A 15,110-nucleotide genomic window follows, 5' to 3' on the forward strand; every position below is an offset into this window, starting at 1 on the left:
GCAGATTCTCCTCTGCCCCAACTAACGCACACCGATAGAGAGACACTAGAGGTCCCCATCACACTAGGAGAACTCAACAAGGCCCTCGAACAACTACCTAGGAATAAAGTCCCAGGGACAGACGGCCTGCCATCAGAATACTACTCTACTTTTGTGACACACCTTAACGCACATCTCCTAAAAGTGATCGAAGAAGCAGGGATCAACGGGATCCTGCCCCCCACAATGAGGGAGGCAATGATAGTGGTCCTCCCAAAGCAGGGGCGTGACCCCACTGACGTCAGGTCCTACAGACCCCTTTCTCTGTTAAACCTAGACTGCAAGATACTTGGTAAAATCCTGGCCAACAGGCTAGCTCCTTACATGCATATCCTGGTACACGAGGATCAGAATGGATTCATCCCGAAACGTAACACCTTCCTTAACATCCGGAGGCTGTTAAGTGTAATAGGTGACACTCCCTCGACCGCTTTCGAGGAAGCGGTGATATCACTTGATATAAAAAAAGCGTTTGATACATTAGAATGGGACTTTCTGTTTGCCACCATGCAGCTAATGGGTATCGGCCCAAAATTCACACACTGGGTACGCATTCTGTACACTGCCCCACAGGCCAGGGTGAAGACGGGAGGAGTTATATCAGAGAGCTTCTCGATCAGCAGGGGAACAAGGCAGGGATGCCCCCTATATGCCTTAGCGATGGAACCACTAGCTGCATGCGTCCGTGCCAAAAAAGAAGAAAGGGGGGTATCAAGGAGCGACACTCTCCACTCGTTATCACTATACGCAGATGATGCCTTGATATACATACGTAGTGTAGAGGAGCTGCTGCCCCTGGTGATGTCACTGCTGTCTGAGTTTGGAAGGATCTCCGGATTAATAGTTCACTGGGGGAAATCCTGTATATTCCCATTAACCAGATGGCCCCCAGCGAGGCATGAGTGCGCCCCGCCAGGCCACCTAAAATGGTGCTTCGATACATTTAACTACCTAGGGGTTAACGTCTATCATAGTGCGGAAGACCTCAGGGATGGAAATCTGGGGAAAGCGGTGACCTCTGTAAAGAGCTCATTACGCTTCTGGAATAAATTACCACTCTCACCACTGGGTAAAGTCGCTATAGCAAACATGCTGATATTACCTAGACTGCTGTATTACTTCACGGCCCTGCCAATTATTATCCCCAAAAGCTTTTTCAACATCTTGAACTCCACCCTACTGCAATTGGTGTGGGGCGAGGGCAGAAGGCGGGTCGCACTCACCACGCTGCATAATCCGGTGGCTACGGGTGGGCTGGGCGCCCCAAACTTTGAGCTCTACTCTGCGGCCGCACTGCTGCAGTGGATCTTAAATTGGCTTCATAGACCCAGCTCAGCAGAAACTATCTGGCTGCAATCCCGACTCCAAGGAGTCCCCCTACTCGCATGGCTGATGGATAAGCAAACCAAAAGCACACGCGAAAACCCACTGATGACAGCGGCGCACGCATGCTGGAAGAAGTACATTCTAAAGGGCGCCCAAAAACTTCCCTACTCACCGCTTCTCCCACTAGAACGGCTCCCCGGGTGGGTGGAAGCTGGTTCACATTCGTCCACAATCTGGACAGATGCGGGCATAAATGCAGTGGGAGACTGCTTCGAGGAAGGAAAATTAATGACCTTTGAAGCCATACAGGCCCTCACAGAGATTAGCCCGGGGCAATTCCTGGCATATCACGCAATATGTCATGCAATCAGGAAAACATGGGCATCCGGTGACATAGAGCCAGATACCTCAGTCACCCTGCACCACATGCTGAACTGGGACCCCCAGGGAAAAGCAGTCTCAAATCTATATAAACTTCTGAACAGACCCCCAGAATCCAACCTGCAGAAAGCATGGGAGAGGTGGAACGCTGTATTGCCTACCCCGATCTCAGAGACAGAATGGCCAAAAGCTCTGAGTCACACACGTGAGGTCTCAAGAAACCCCAGATTCCGATTTACACAGTTTAATTATTTACATCAGACATACCTGGCGCCCGCCAGGATTAAACGTATGTTCCCCGGGACGGACCCAGCCTGCCCCAGATGCAAAATACCAGCAGCCCAGTTCTACCACATGGTTTGGGAGTGTCCGCGGATATGGGGGGAATGGACTGGGGTGGTCACAGCTTTATCGGAAATGACGGGGCTCAACCTGGACGCGAACCCCAAATCCTGCCTACTCGGTCTCAGGACAAGGACGAAAAGAAATAAACACTTGCACAGGTTTGTAGATCTAGCTTATGCAATGTACAAAAGACAGATAGCTATGAACTGGAAGGCTCACAACACACCCGACTTGAAAGCCTGGCTTGCCCTCACGCTCCGCTGGGCCTGCGCTGAACACCAGGTATTAACAAATTTAGCACGAAGGGGACTGCGACAAGCGGGCTGCGAAGCTTGGGGTGTTTTAGTCTCCAGACTAGAAGCCAAAAACGATGAAAGACCCCCCTGAACTACAGACAGTCGCGCTCACCTAGAAGGCTGCGGGCCTGGACCCGGCAGTAATGCAGCATTATACCAGGGGAAGCATACATACCCACCATCAACGCCTCGCCCACACTGACAGCACATCAAACCCCCCAACGCACATATGCCAAACAGTGCCAACAGGCCATCAAGTCCAAACAATAGACACCAGCGCCATGACCCACTGCGCCATATCCTCCCCATTCGCTCCCCCTCTCGTCTCCTCCTCCCCCCCCTCCCCGCGCGGCAGCGGATGCCCCCGCCACTAGCGGCAATAGAGCCTTTCCACAATAGAATGCCCTAAACCTCTACGTCGACAAAATCCGGAAATATTGAGCAGACTGTGCAGACCTGGAAGTATACACAAGTTCTTAGTTGTTTGTTGACTTTAACATGGGAGAGCCTAACGAGTTACTGTAATCAACAACATCTTGCTATTAATGACTTCTTATGCAATGCAATGTATGGCTCTCTTGAAAAATCAATAAAAACATGTTAAAAAAACAAAAAAACAAAGGAGGGTTCCACGAAGTCGGTGGTCAACTCAGCGAGTTGAGCAATGCAGGACGGAGTGCTGGGGACCTGGGCTATGCTGTGCACAAAGGATTCCTTGCAAAAGGGCACAGAAGCCCTAGCATCTGCAGATCACACAGTACACAAGATTACTGTCTGGCGTGAAGAGGCAAGGACTTACCTCCACCAAATTTGGACAGAAGGACCACTGAACTGTCGGGGTCACTTGGATCCAGCTCCTGTGTTCCAGGGACCACACTCGTCAAGATGAGAGGGGACTCAGAGGACCGGTGATGCAGAAGTTTGGTGCCTGAGTTAGCAGGGGGAAGATTCCTTCGACCCACGGGACATTTCTTCTTGGCTTCCAGTGCAGGGTGAAGGCAGACAGCCCTTAGAGCATGCACCACCAGGAAACAGTCGAGAAAGCCTGCAGGATTAGGTGCTACAATGTTGCTGGTAGTCGTCTTGCTCCTTTGTTGTGGTTTTGAAGGCATACTGGAGCAGTCAGCGGTCGATCCTTGGCAGAAGTCAAAGAGAGAGATGCAGAGGAACTCTGGTGAGCTCTTGCATTCGTTACCTGAAGAGAAACCCACAGGAGACACCCTAAATAGCCCTCAGAGGAGGATTGGCCACCTAACCAGGTAAGCACCTATCAGGAGGGGTCTCTGACGTCACCTGCTGGCACTGGCCACTCAGAGGCCTCCATTGTGCCCTCACACCTCTACATTCAAGATAGCAGAGGTCTGGGACACACTGGAGGAGCACTGGGCACCATCCCTGGGGTGGTGATGGACAGGGGAGTGGTCACTACCCTTTCCTTTGTCCAGTTTTACACCAGAGCAGGGGCTGGGGGATCCTTGAACCGGTGTAGACTGGTTTATGCAAGGAGGGCACCATCTGTGCCCTTCAAAGCATTTCCAGAGGCTGGGGTAGGCTACTCCTCCCCAGCTCTTAACACATATTTCCAAAGGGAGAGGGTGTAACACCCTCTCTCAGAGGAAATTCTTTGTTCTGCCTTCCTGGGACTGGGCTGCCCAGACCCCAGGAGGGCAGAAGCCTGTCTCTGGGATGGCAGCAGCGGTAGCCACTGTGAAAAACCCATAGAGCTAGTTTGGCAGTACCCGAGGTCCATGTGAAGGTAGGTATCGACCTATATGTAGTGCACACGTGTAATAATGTCCCCGCACTCACAAAGTCTGGGGAAATTGCCCTGAACAATGTGGGGGCACCTTGGCTAGTGCCAGGGTGCCTTCTCACTTAGTAACTTTACACCTAACCTTCACCAGGTGAGGGTTATACATATAGGTGACTTATAAGTTACTTAAGTGCAGTTTAAAATGGCTGTGAAATAACGTTGACGTTATTTCACTCAGGCTGCAGTGGCAGTCCTGTGTAAGAATTGTCTGAGCTCCCTATGGGTGGCAAAAGAAATGCTGCAGCCCATAGGTATCTCCTGGAACCCCAATACCCTGGGTACCTAGGTACCATGTACTAGGGAATTTTAAAGGTGTTCCAGTGTGCCAATTAGAATTGGTGAAAATGGTCACTAGCCTGCAGTGACAATTGTAAAGCATAGAAAGCATAAGCACTGAGGTTCTGGTTAGCAGAGCCTCATTGACACAGTTAGGCACCACACCGGGAACACATATAGGCCACAACCTAGGAGCACTGGGGTCCTGGCTAGCAGGATCCCAGTGACACAGTCAAAAACAAACTGACACACAAGTAAAAATGGTGGGTAATATGCCAGGCAAGATAGTACTTTCCTACAGTCACCCACTGCCTGTACTTAGTGTTTTCAGGCACTAGTGTTCTCTGGACCATCTCACTGTCCCCTAGTGAGACAAGGGTCATCTCAGCTGGTTCCCACCCACCTGAAACCAACTGCTCCCCAGGCGCTACACTGGCCAAACCCTGGGACGGCACTCCAGTGGGTGCCGGTGTACTTTTGGGGCATTTGGGGTCCCCCTCACATGACCCACCTGGTCACATGCATAGCACTTACGCGGGGACCACCTGCCACTGGCTTCCCTTTGAAGAACCATGGCTTCTTCTCACTGGGGGGTTGGGAATCCCTACCCTGGGAATCAGTTTGGGGCCCTTTAGAGAACTCCCCCTATTTACCCTTACCCCCCCTTTCTTCTAAGAGGGACCCTGCCCACCCTTGGTGTGGTCTCCCCCATACCTCTTCTGGACCCTGGTGCTCTCCCAGCGGTCCTCTTCCTGCGCTAGCTTCCTGGGGTTAGTCAGCTTGCTATCTATTAGGTGCTGGCGCAGCTTTGGAAAACATAAACTGTACAAGTGCTCTCAATCAATCAGATTGTAAAGCCCCTCATACGTAGTTACCTTACTGCCCTTCACCCAACCATCCAGTGACCTGCAATAAGAATCAAACATTCCAACCACGTTTGGGATTCCTTCTTCTTGTAGGATCTAAACTTATCCTTGTACTGCTCGGGGGTAAGACCATACCTTGTAAGCAAGGCATCCTTCATGCTAGAGTAGGTGAGATTCTGAGTATCCCCTAAGGCTGTCAGTGTATCCCTCCCCTCTACCTCAAAGTGCTTCCACAGACCTGCCCCCCAATGAGCTTCAGGAACCAGATTCATATGGAGAGCAGACTCACACCCCTTAAATCACAAGTATATGTCGTCCTCCCTTTTATAATCCTTCACAAGATCTTTAGGAATGTGCACCCTCCTTTCAGGATGCACTGTGATATGGCTGCCACCGTCCCTACTAGAATGGCTCCTCTGATCCAGCTCTCTCAAGCTATGCTCATGAGCCAACAAAATCTTTTTCTTTTCTAGTGCCAGCCTCATTTCCTCCAACTCCCTCTGGTGCTCCCTCTCTGCCTGTCTGTCCTGCAACTCTTCAGGGGTCAGACCCTTAGATGAGACACTGTACCTGCCCTGGAGACCCTCTCCCTGGACATAACAGGCCCACCCACAATACCATTGTGTATGGACTGCTTTTCCTCCCCCTCATCTTCCTCATCCTCCGTGTGCCCTCCAGTGCTCTTGGCTGTCACCCAGGCCCTCAGCGCCTTTTGCAGCTCCTCCTTCTTGGAAGAGCTCTCAATGGGACAGTTAAAGCGTTTACAGAACTCTTTTAACTGGGCCTTGGTATAGCTATCCAATTTCTCTAGGTCAAAGGCAGCTCCAACTGATGCATCTCCAGATTGAGACATGATGAAAAGTCAACAAAAGTGCAAAGTTCCCCAAAAAAAGTTCCCAAATGAAGTTCAGAAGTCAATCTAAGATTACCATAAAAATGGATGTAGGGAAAAATCCAAGCAAAAGAGAAAAATCAAAGATCACCAAACAAGTAGTATGTGGTCATGTAGTGGTCTGCACTCAAAACAGTAGTGTACACTTAATCACTGTATGTCAAGTACAAATACAAGATCAAATCCCAGCCGCTGATCACCAATGTTAGAAATGGGGTCTTTGGTTGACAGTCAGGTTACCCCCTGTTCAAGCAAGGACCCTAGCTCTAGTCAGGGTAAAAGAGAATCACCCTCAGCCAGCCCCCGCTTACTCCTTTGGTAGCTTGCCAGAGCAGTAGGCTTGGCTTCAGAGTGCTAGGTGCAAAGTATTTGTACCAACACACACAGTAACTTAATGAAAACACTACAAAATGACACAACACCAGTTTAGAAAAAAAGGAAATATTTATCTGAACAAAACAAGACCAAAACAACAAAAATCCACAATATACAAGTCAACTTATCAATAAAAATGAAAAAAGAATCTTTAAGTAGTTTTAAACCCACACTAACGCTGTCAGCTTGAAAAAGTACCTTAGGCACATCAAAAATAACCCAGCACGGGCGGGTGCACGTAAAAAAGGACTTGCGATGCATTGATTACACCCACGAGCGGGACCGTGCGTCGTTTCTCCTTTCGTCGGGTCGGGAGCGTCGTTTCTTCTCTCCGCAGGAGAGCGGTGTGTCCATCCGGTCAGCAGTCTCGGGTCCGGGCAGGCCTTTTGTTGTTTTTCCACGCACAGCGGTACTTGAGTCAGAAATCCAGCCGCACGATGATCCAAAAATCCCGCAGCACAGGTTGTGATCTCTCAGCCTCTGTCAGCGATGCTGCGCGGCATTTCTCCTACCCCGTGCGTCGATTCTTCGGTCATGTTTCCTGCTAGTGTTGTTTCTCAGCTGCGGAGCCGGCGGCGGGTCGTTTCTTCAGCCGCAGATCGGAGTCGCATTGATCTTTTCCCCGCACGTCGCTGTGTGTATGGATTACCTTTTCTTTAGGCTGCCAGCTCCTCTTTTCAGGGTCCGAGGAACTGGATGGGCACCACAGGGCAGAGTAGGAGTCTCTCCAGAGACTCCAGGTGCTGGCAGAGAGAAGTCTTTCCTGTCCCTGAGACTTCAAACAACAGGAGGCAAGCTCTAAATCAAGCCCTTGGAGATTTCTTCTCAAGATGGAAGGCACACAAAGTCCAGTCTTTGCCCTGTTACTCTGGCAGAAGCAGCAACTGCAGGATAGCTCCACAAAGCACAGTCACAGGCAGGGCAGCTCTTCTTCCTCAGCTCTTCAGCTCTTCTCCAGGCAGAGGTTCCTCTTGTTTCCAGAAGGGTTTCTAAAGTCTGTGGTTTTGGGTGCCCTTCTTATACCCAATTTATCCTTTGAAGTAGGCCTACTTCAAAGTAAGTCTCTTTTGAATGTGAAATCCTGCCTTGTTCATGCCAGGCCCCAGACACTCACCAGGGGGTCAGAGACTGCATTGTGTGAGGACAGGCATAGCCCTTTCAGGTGTAAGTGACCCCTCCTCCCCTCCCTCCTAGCACAGATGGCTCATCAGGAAATGCAGACTACACCCCAGCTCCCTTTGTGTCACTGTCTAGTGTGAGGTGCAACCAGCCCAACTGTCAAACTGACCCAGGCAGGGAATCCACAAACAGGCAGAGTCACAGAAATGGTATAAGCAAAAATATGCTAATTTTCTAAAAGTGGCATTTTCAAACACACAATCTCAAAATCAACTTTACTAAAAGATGTATTTTTAAATTGTGAACTCAGAGACCCCAAACTCCATATGTCCATCCACTCCCAAAGGGAATCTACACTTTCATCAGATTTAAAGGTAGCCCCCATGTTAACCTATGAGAGAGACAGGCCTTGCAACAGTGAAAAACGAATTTAGCAATATTTCACTGTCAGGACATATAAAACACATTACTATATGTCCTACCTTAACCATACACTGCACCCTGCCCTTGGGGCTACCTAGGGCCTACCTTAGAGGTGTCTGACATGTAAGAAAAGGGAAGGTTTAGGCCTGGCAAGTGGGTACTCTTGCCAAGTCGAATTTACAGTTAAAACTGCACACACAGATACTGCAGTGTCAGGTCTGAGACATGATTACAGAGCTACTTATGTGGGTTGCACAATCAGTGCTGCAGGCCCACTAGTAGCATTTGATTTGCAGGCCCTGGGCAGCTCTAGTGCACTGCACTAGGGACTTACTAATAAATCAAATATGCAAATCATGGATAAGCCAGTTACGTACACATTTTGTAAAGGAGCACTTGCACTTTGGCACTGGTTAGCAGTGGTAAAGTGCCCAGTGTAACAAAAACAGTAAAATCGGAGTCCAGCACACATCAATAACCTGGGGAATAGAGGCAAAAAGTTAAGGGAGACCACGCCACGGATGAAAAGTCTAACACAAGGCTTGTTGGACAAATCCAGCGCTGCAACTCGTCTGATCCAGCATCTCCACGTGTGACATCCTTTACATCATGCAGGGACCCTCAGCCATCTTTTTTGGTGCTCCTCTGCAGTCTTCTTCTAACTGGAGAATCCTGTTTTGCACCATCTCCTAGGTTGGCAATGGCTCCTGTCCTTCCTGGAATCTTCTGCGATTTCTGGACTTGGTCTCCTCTCTTTGTAGGGCTTCAGGTTCAGGAATCCACCATTTGTTGCTTGCAGTCTTGCTTGTTTCTTGCAATAACTCTAATCAAGACTTGTAGTGTGTCCTAAGGAAACTTGCAGTACTTTACTCCTACTTTCCTGGGCTCTGGGGTGGGGTATTTTACTCACCTTTGTGGTATTCTTACTCTCCCAGTGATTTTCTACACACTACACTTATCTGGGGGGGGGGGAATTTGCGACTTGCATTCCACTTTCTTAGTATATGGTTTGTGTTGCCCCTAGACCTATTTTCTCCTATTGCATTCTATGGTATTTTCTATTGTTTGTACTATCCGATGTCTAATTACTTACCTTATTTTGGTGTCTAGTGTATATATTGTGTATAATACTTACCTCCAGAAGGAGTATTGCCTTTAAGATAGTTTTGGCCATGTGCCACTAAAATAAACTACCTTTATTGTTGGTAACACTGAGTATTGTCTTTACTTGTGAATAAGTACTGTGTAACTATCGTGATATTGCAGGAGCTTTGCATGTCTCCTAGTTCAGCCTAAGCTACTCCGCTACAGCTACCTCTATAAGCCTAAGCTGCTAGAACACTACTATGTTTCACTATTAAGAGATAACTGGACCTGGTGTAAGGTGTAAGTACCCAAGGTACCCACTACAAACCTGGCCAGCCTCCTACAGTGGTGCACAAGCCTACCTGCTCTGAAAACTTCTGCATACCCCTGAAGCAAGGCAGAGACGATCTCTTTGATGCCACTCACTCCATTGTATCGAAACTAGACACAGACTGAGTAGTGGCTGAGCACTATATTCTACTGAACTCCTTACCATGGCCTCTGGACTGGCAGCCATTTTGCGTAGAGTGGTGCTTGACCCTACTGGTAGATGCTGCAGAACCGATCTTCGCACAAGCAAACTTGGAGGAGAGGCGACAAGGGAGGTTGTCACCTTTCTGCACCACTGGACTTACACTATAGTTACACAGTACACAATAAAAGACAATACTCAGTGTTACCAAAAATAAAGGTAGTTTATTTTAGTGACAAAAGGCCAAAAATATCTTAGAGGCAATACTCCTTACGGAGGTAAGTATTATACACAATCACGGTTGAAAGAAGTCTTTAGAAGAGCACCAAAGAAGATGGCTGCGGGTTCCTGCGTGATGCAAAGGATGTCGCACGTGGAGATGTTGGATGCAGGCGAGTTGCAGTGCTGGATTCGTCCAACAAGCCTTGGTTCAAGCAATGTCACGGATTGCATCAAAATGGCGCTGCCTGGACCCAGGAGCGACCTGGAGGCCTCAACTCGGACTGAGGAGGCAGAGGGGGCTCCCAACAATGGAGGGAACACACAGATGACCAAGCAACACCAACAGAGGTCCCAGGACACTGGGACAAGGAAGGTCCAAATTGCGATTGCTGCAGCACTACAAAGGAAGTTCCCACGCCGCCAGAGAACAACTCAGTGAGTTGAGCGTCGCAGGATAGAGTGCTGGGGACCTGGGCCAGGCTATGCACAAAGGATTCTTGCAAATAGTGTAAAGAGGCCTTAGCTGGAGTTGCAGAGTCGAAGAAGCCCTTCTGGATACTTTGTTGCAATTACAGCGGTTCCTGGAGCAGTCTGTGGTTGATCCAAGGTCAGAGGAGGAAGCAGTGGTTGCAGAGGATTCCTGATGGAAACTTGCAAGCACACAGGAGAGACCCTAAATAGCCCTGAGAGGGGGATTGGCTACCTAACCAGGTATGCACCTACCAGGAGGGTCTCTGACGTCACCTTCTGGCACTGGCCACTCAGAGATCTCCAGAGTGTCCCCACACCTTGGAAAAGAAGACGGCTAAAGTCTGGGACACACTGGAGGAGCTCTGGGCATCACCCCTGGGGTAGTGATGATCAGGGGAGTGGTCACTCCCCTTTTCTTTGTCCAGTTTCGCGCCAGAGCAGGGACTGGGGGTCCCTGAAAAAGTGTAGTCTGGCTTATGCAGAGAGGGCACCATCTGTGCCCTTCAAAGCATTTCCAGAGGCTCTGGGAGGCTACCCCACCCAAGCCTGTAACACCTATTTCCAACGGGAGAGGGTGTAACACCCTCCTCCCAAAGGAAATGCTTTGTTCTGCCTTCCTGGGACTGAGCTGCTCAGACCCCAGGAGGGCAGAACCCTGTCTGTGAGGTGGCAGCAGATGTAGCTGCAGTGCAAACTTCAGAGAGCTGGTTTGGCAGTAATCGGGGGGTGGAGCCCCCAGGATGCATGGAATTGGCTCCCCAATAACAGATTTGGACTGGGGGAACAATTCCATGATATTAGACACCGTACATGGCCATATTCGGACCATTGTGAAGCTACAAATAGGTATTGACCTATATGTACTGCACACCTGAAATGGCGTCCCCGCACCCACGAAGTCTGGGGATTTGGCCATGGACAGCATGGGGGCATCTTTGCTACTATCTTGCCTGCATTGTTACCCACATTTTTACTGTATGTGTGTTTGTTTTTGCCTGTGCCACTTGGATCCTGCTAGCCAGGACCCCAGTGCTCATAAAGTGTGCCCTTTATGTGTTCCCTGTGTTGTGCCTAATTGTATCACTGAGGCTCTGCTAATCAGAACCTCAGTGTTTATGCTCTCTCTGCTTTTTAGAATTGTCACTGCAGGCTAGTGACTAATTTTACCAATTCTGATTGGCACACTGGAACACCCTTATAATTCCCTAGTATATGGTACCAGGGTATTGGGGTTCCAGGAGATCCCTATGGGCTGCAGCAATTCTTTTTCAACCCATAGGGAGCTCAGACAATTCTTACACAGGACTGCCACTGCAGCCTGAGTGAAATAACGTCCACGTTGTTTCACAGCCATTTTACACTGTGCTTAAGTAACTTATAAGTCACCTATATGTCTAACCCTCAATTAGTGAAGGTTAGGTGCAAAGTTACTTAGTGTGAGGGCACCCTGGCACTAGCCAAGGTGCCCCCACATTGTTCAGGGCAATTTCCCCGGACTTTGTGAGTGCGGTGTAGGAAAGTACCATCTTGCCTGGCATGTTGCCCCCATTTTTACTTGTATGTATGTTTGTTTTTGCCTGTGTCACTGGGATCCTGCTAGCCAGGACCCCAGTGCTCATAAAGTGTGCCCTGTATGTGTTCCGTGTGTGGTGCCTAACTGTATCACTGAGGCTCTGCTAACCAGAACCTCAGGGTTTATGCTCTCTCTGCTTTCAAAATTGTCACAGCAGCCTAGTGACTAATTTGACCAATTCTGTATTGTTCAGGATAATTTTCCCGGAGTTTGTGAGTGCGGGGACACCATTACACGCGTGCACTATATATAGGTCAATACCTATATGTAGCATCACAATGGTAACTCCGAACATGGCCATGTAACGTGTCAAGGATCATGGAATTCCATGCATACCCATGGCTCCAGCACTGAGCCCGGGTACTGCCAAACTAACTTTCCGGAGTTTTCTCTGCAGCTACCGCTGCTGCCAACCCTCAGACAGGTTTCTGCCCCCCTGGGGCCTGGACAGCCTAGTCCCAGGAAGGCAAAACAAAGGATTTCCTCTGAGAGAGGGTGTTACACCCTCTCCCTTTGGAAATAGGTGTGAAGGGCCTGAGAGGAGTAGCCTATCCTGGCCTCTGGAAATGCTTTGAAGGGCACAGATGGTGTCCTCCTTGCATAAGCCAGTCTACACCATTTCAGGGATCCCCCCAGCCCTGCTCTGGCATGAAACTGGGCAAAGGAAAGGGGAGTGACCACTCCCTTGACCAGCACCTCCCAAGGGGAGGTGCCCAGAGCTCCTCCAGTGTGTCCCAGACCTCTGCCATCTTGAATGCAGAGGTGTGAGGGCACAAAGGACAGCTCTGAGTGGCCAGTGCCAGCAGGTGACGTCAGAGACCCCTCCTGATAGGTGCTTACCTTTCTCAGTAGCCAATCCTCCTCTAAGGGCTATTTAGGGTCTCTCCTGTGGGTATCTCACGAGATAACGAATGCAAGAGCTCACCAGAGTTCCTCTGCACCTCTGTCTTTGACTTCTGCCAAGGATCGACCGCTGACTGCTCCAGGACGCCTGCAAAACCGCAGCAAAGTAGCAAGAAGACTACCAGCAACATTGTAGCGCCTCATCCTACCGGCTTTCTCGACTGTTTCCTGGTGGTGCATGTTCTGAGGGCTGTCTGCCTTCACCCTGCACTGGAAGCCAAGAAGAAATCTCTTGTGGGTCGACGGAATCTTCCCCCTGTTAATGCAGGCACCAAACCTCTGCATCACCGGTCCTCTGGGTCCCCTCTCATCCTGACGAGCGTGGTCCCTGGAACATAGGAGCTGGGTCCAAGGGTCCCCGACAGTCCAGTGGCCCTTCTGTCCAAATTTGGTGGAGGTAAGTCCTTGCCTCCCCACGCCAGAGAGTAATCCTGTGTACTGCGTGAACTGCAGCTGCTAGGGCTTCTGTGCACTCTTGTAAGACTTCCTTTGTGCACAGCCTAGCTCAGGTCTCCAGCACTCTGTCCTGCATTGCCCATCTCTCTGAGTTGGACTCTGACTTCGTGGGACTCCCTTTTGTTGTGCTGAGTTGACAGCCATCCTCAGATCTTCTGAGTGCCTGTTCAGGTGCTTCTGCTGGTGCTGCCTGCTTTTGCGTGGGCTCTCTGTATTGCTGAGTTCCCCCTCTGTCTCCTTTTCCAAGGGGCGACATTCTGGCCCTTCCTGGGCCCTGGCAGCACCCAAAACCTTTAACTGCAACTCTTGCAGCTAGCAAGGCGTGTTTGTGGTCTTTCTGCTTGGAAAGAACTCTGCATCCTCCAGCACACTGTGGGACATCTTACTGACCAAAGGAGAAGATCCTGGCACCTTCCGTTGTTTTTTTGGCTTCTTCCACCCGGAGGCAGCCCTTTTGCACCTTCATCTTGGGTTTAGTGGGCTCCTGCCCCCCTGGACACTTGCGTGACTCTTGGACTTGGTCCCCTTCCTTCACAGGTCCTCAGGTCCAGGAATCCCTCTTCAGTGCTTTGCAGTCAGTTGTTGTCCTTGCAGAGTCCCCTATCTCGACTTTACTGTCTTTCTGGGGTAGTAGGGTAACTTTAATCCTACTTTTCAGGGTCTTGGTTTGGGGTATCATGGACATCCTTAGTGTTTTCTTACACTCCCAGTGACCCTCTACACACTACACTAGCCTGGGGTCCATTCGTGGTTCACATTCCACTTTTGGAGTATATGGTTTGTGTTGCCCCTAGGCCTATTGCTCCCTATTGCATTCTATTGTGTTCTACAGTGTTTGCAGTACTTTTCTAACTGTTACTTACCTGATTTTGGTTTGTGTGTGTATATGTTGTGTATATTACTTATCTCCTAAAGGAGTATCTGAGATACTTTTGGCATATTGTTACTAAAATAAAGTACCTTTATTTTTAGTAACTCTGAGTATTGTGTTTTCTTGTGATATCGTGCTAAGTGATATAAGTGGTATAGTAGGAGCATTGCATGTCTCCTAGTTCAGCCTAAGCTGGCCTGCTATAGCTACCTCTATCAGCCTAAGCTGCTAGAACACCTCTAGCCTACTAATAAGGGATCACTGGACCTGGCACAAGGTGTAAATACCACAAGGTACCCACTATAAGCCAGGCCAGCCTCCTACACCCCCACATAGTTCAGGGCAATTTCCCCGGACTTTGTGAGTGCGGGGACACCATTACATGCGTGCACTTCATATAGATCAATACCTATATGTAGCTTCACAATGGTAACTCCAAATATGGCCATGTAACATGTGTAAGATCATGGAATTGTCCCCCCATGCCAAATCTGGTATCGGGTGCCAATCCCATGGATTCCCGGGGCTCCAGCATGGACCCCGGGTACTGCCAAACCAGCTATCTGGGATTTTTACTGCAGCTACAGCTGCTGCCAACCCACAGAAAGGCTTCAGCCCTCCTGGGGTCTGGGCAGCCCAGTCCCAGGAAGGTAGAGCAAAGGATTTCCTCTGAGAGAAGGTGTTACACCCTCTCACTTTGGAAATAGGTGTTAAGGGCTGGGGAGGAGTAGCCTCCCCCAGCCTTGGAAATGCTTTGAAGGGCACAGATGGTGCCCTCCTTGCATAAGCTAGTCTACACCGGTTCAGGGATCCCCCAGCCCCTGCTCTGGCACGTAATTGGGCAAAGGAAAGGGGAGTGACCACTCCCCTGTCCATCACCACCCCAGGGGTGGTGCCCAGAGCAC

Source organism: Pleurodeles waltl, chromosome 11 (assembly GCF_031143425.1).
Source record: "Pleurodeles waltl isolate 20211129_DDA chromosome 11, aPleWal1.hap1.20221129, whole genome shotgun sequence".
NCBI classification, from domain to species: Eukaryota; Metazoa; Chordata; class Amphibia; order Caudata; family Salamandridae; genus Pleurodeles; species Pleurodeles waltl.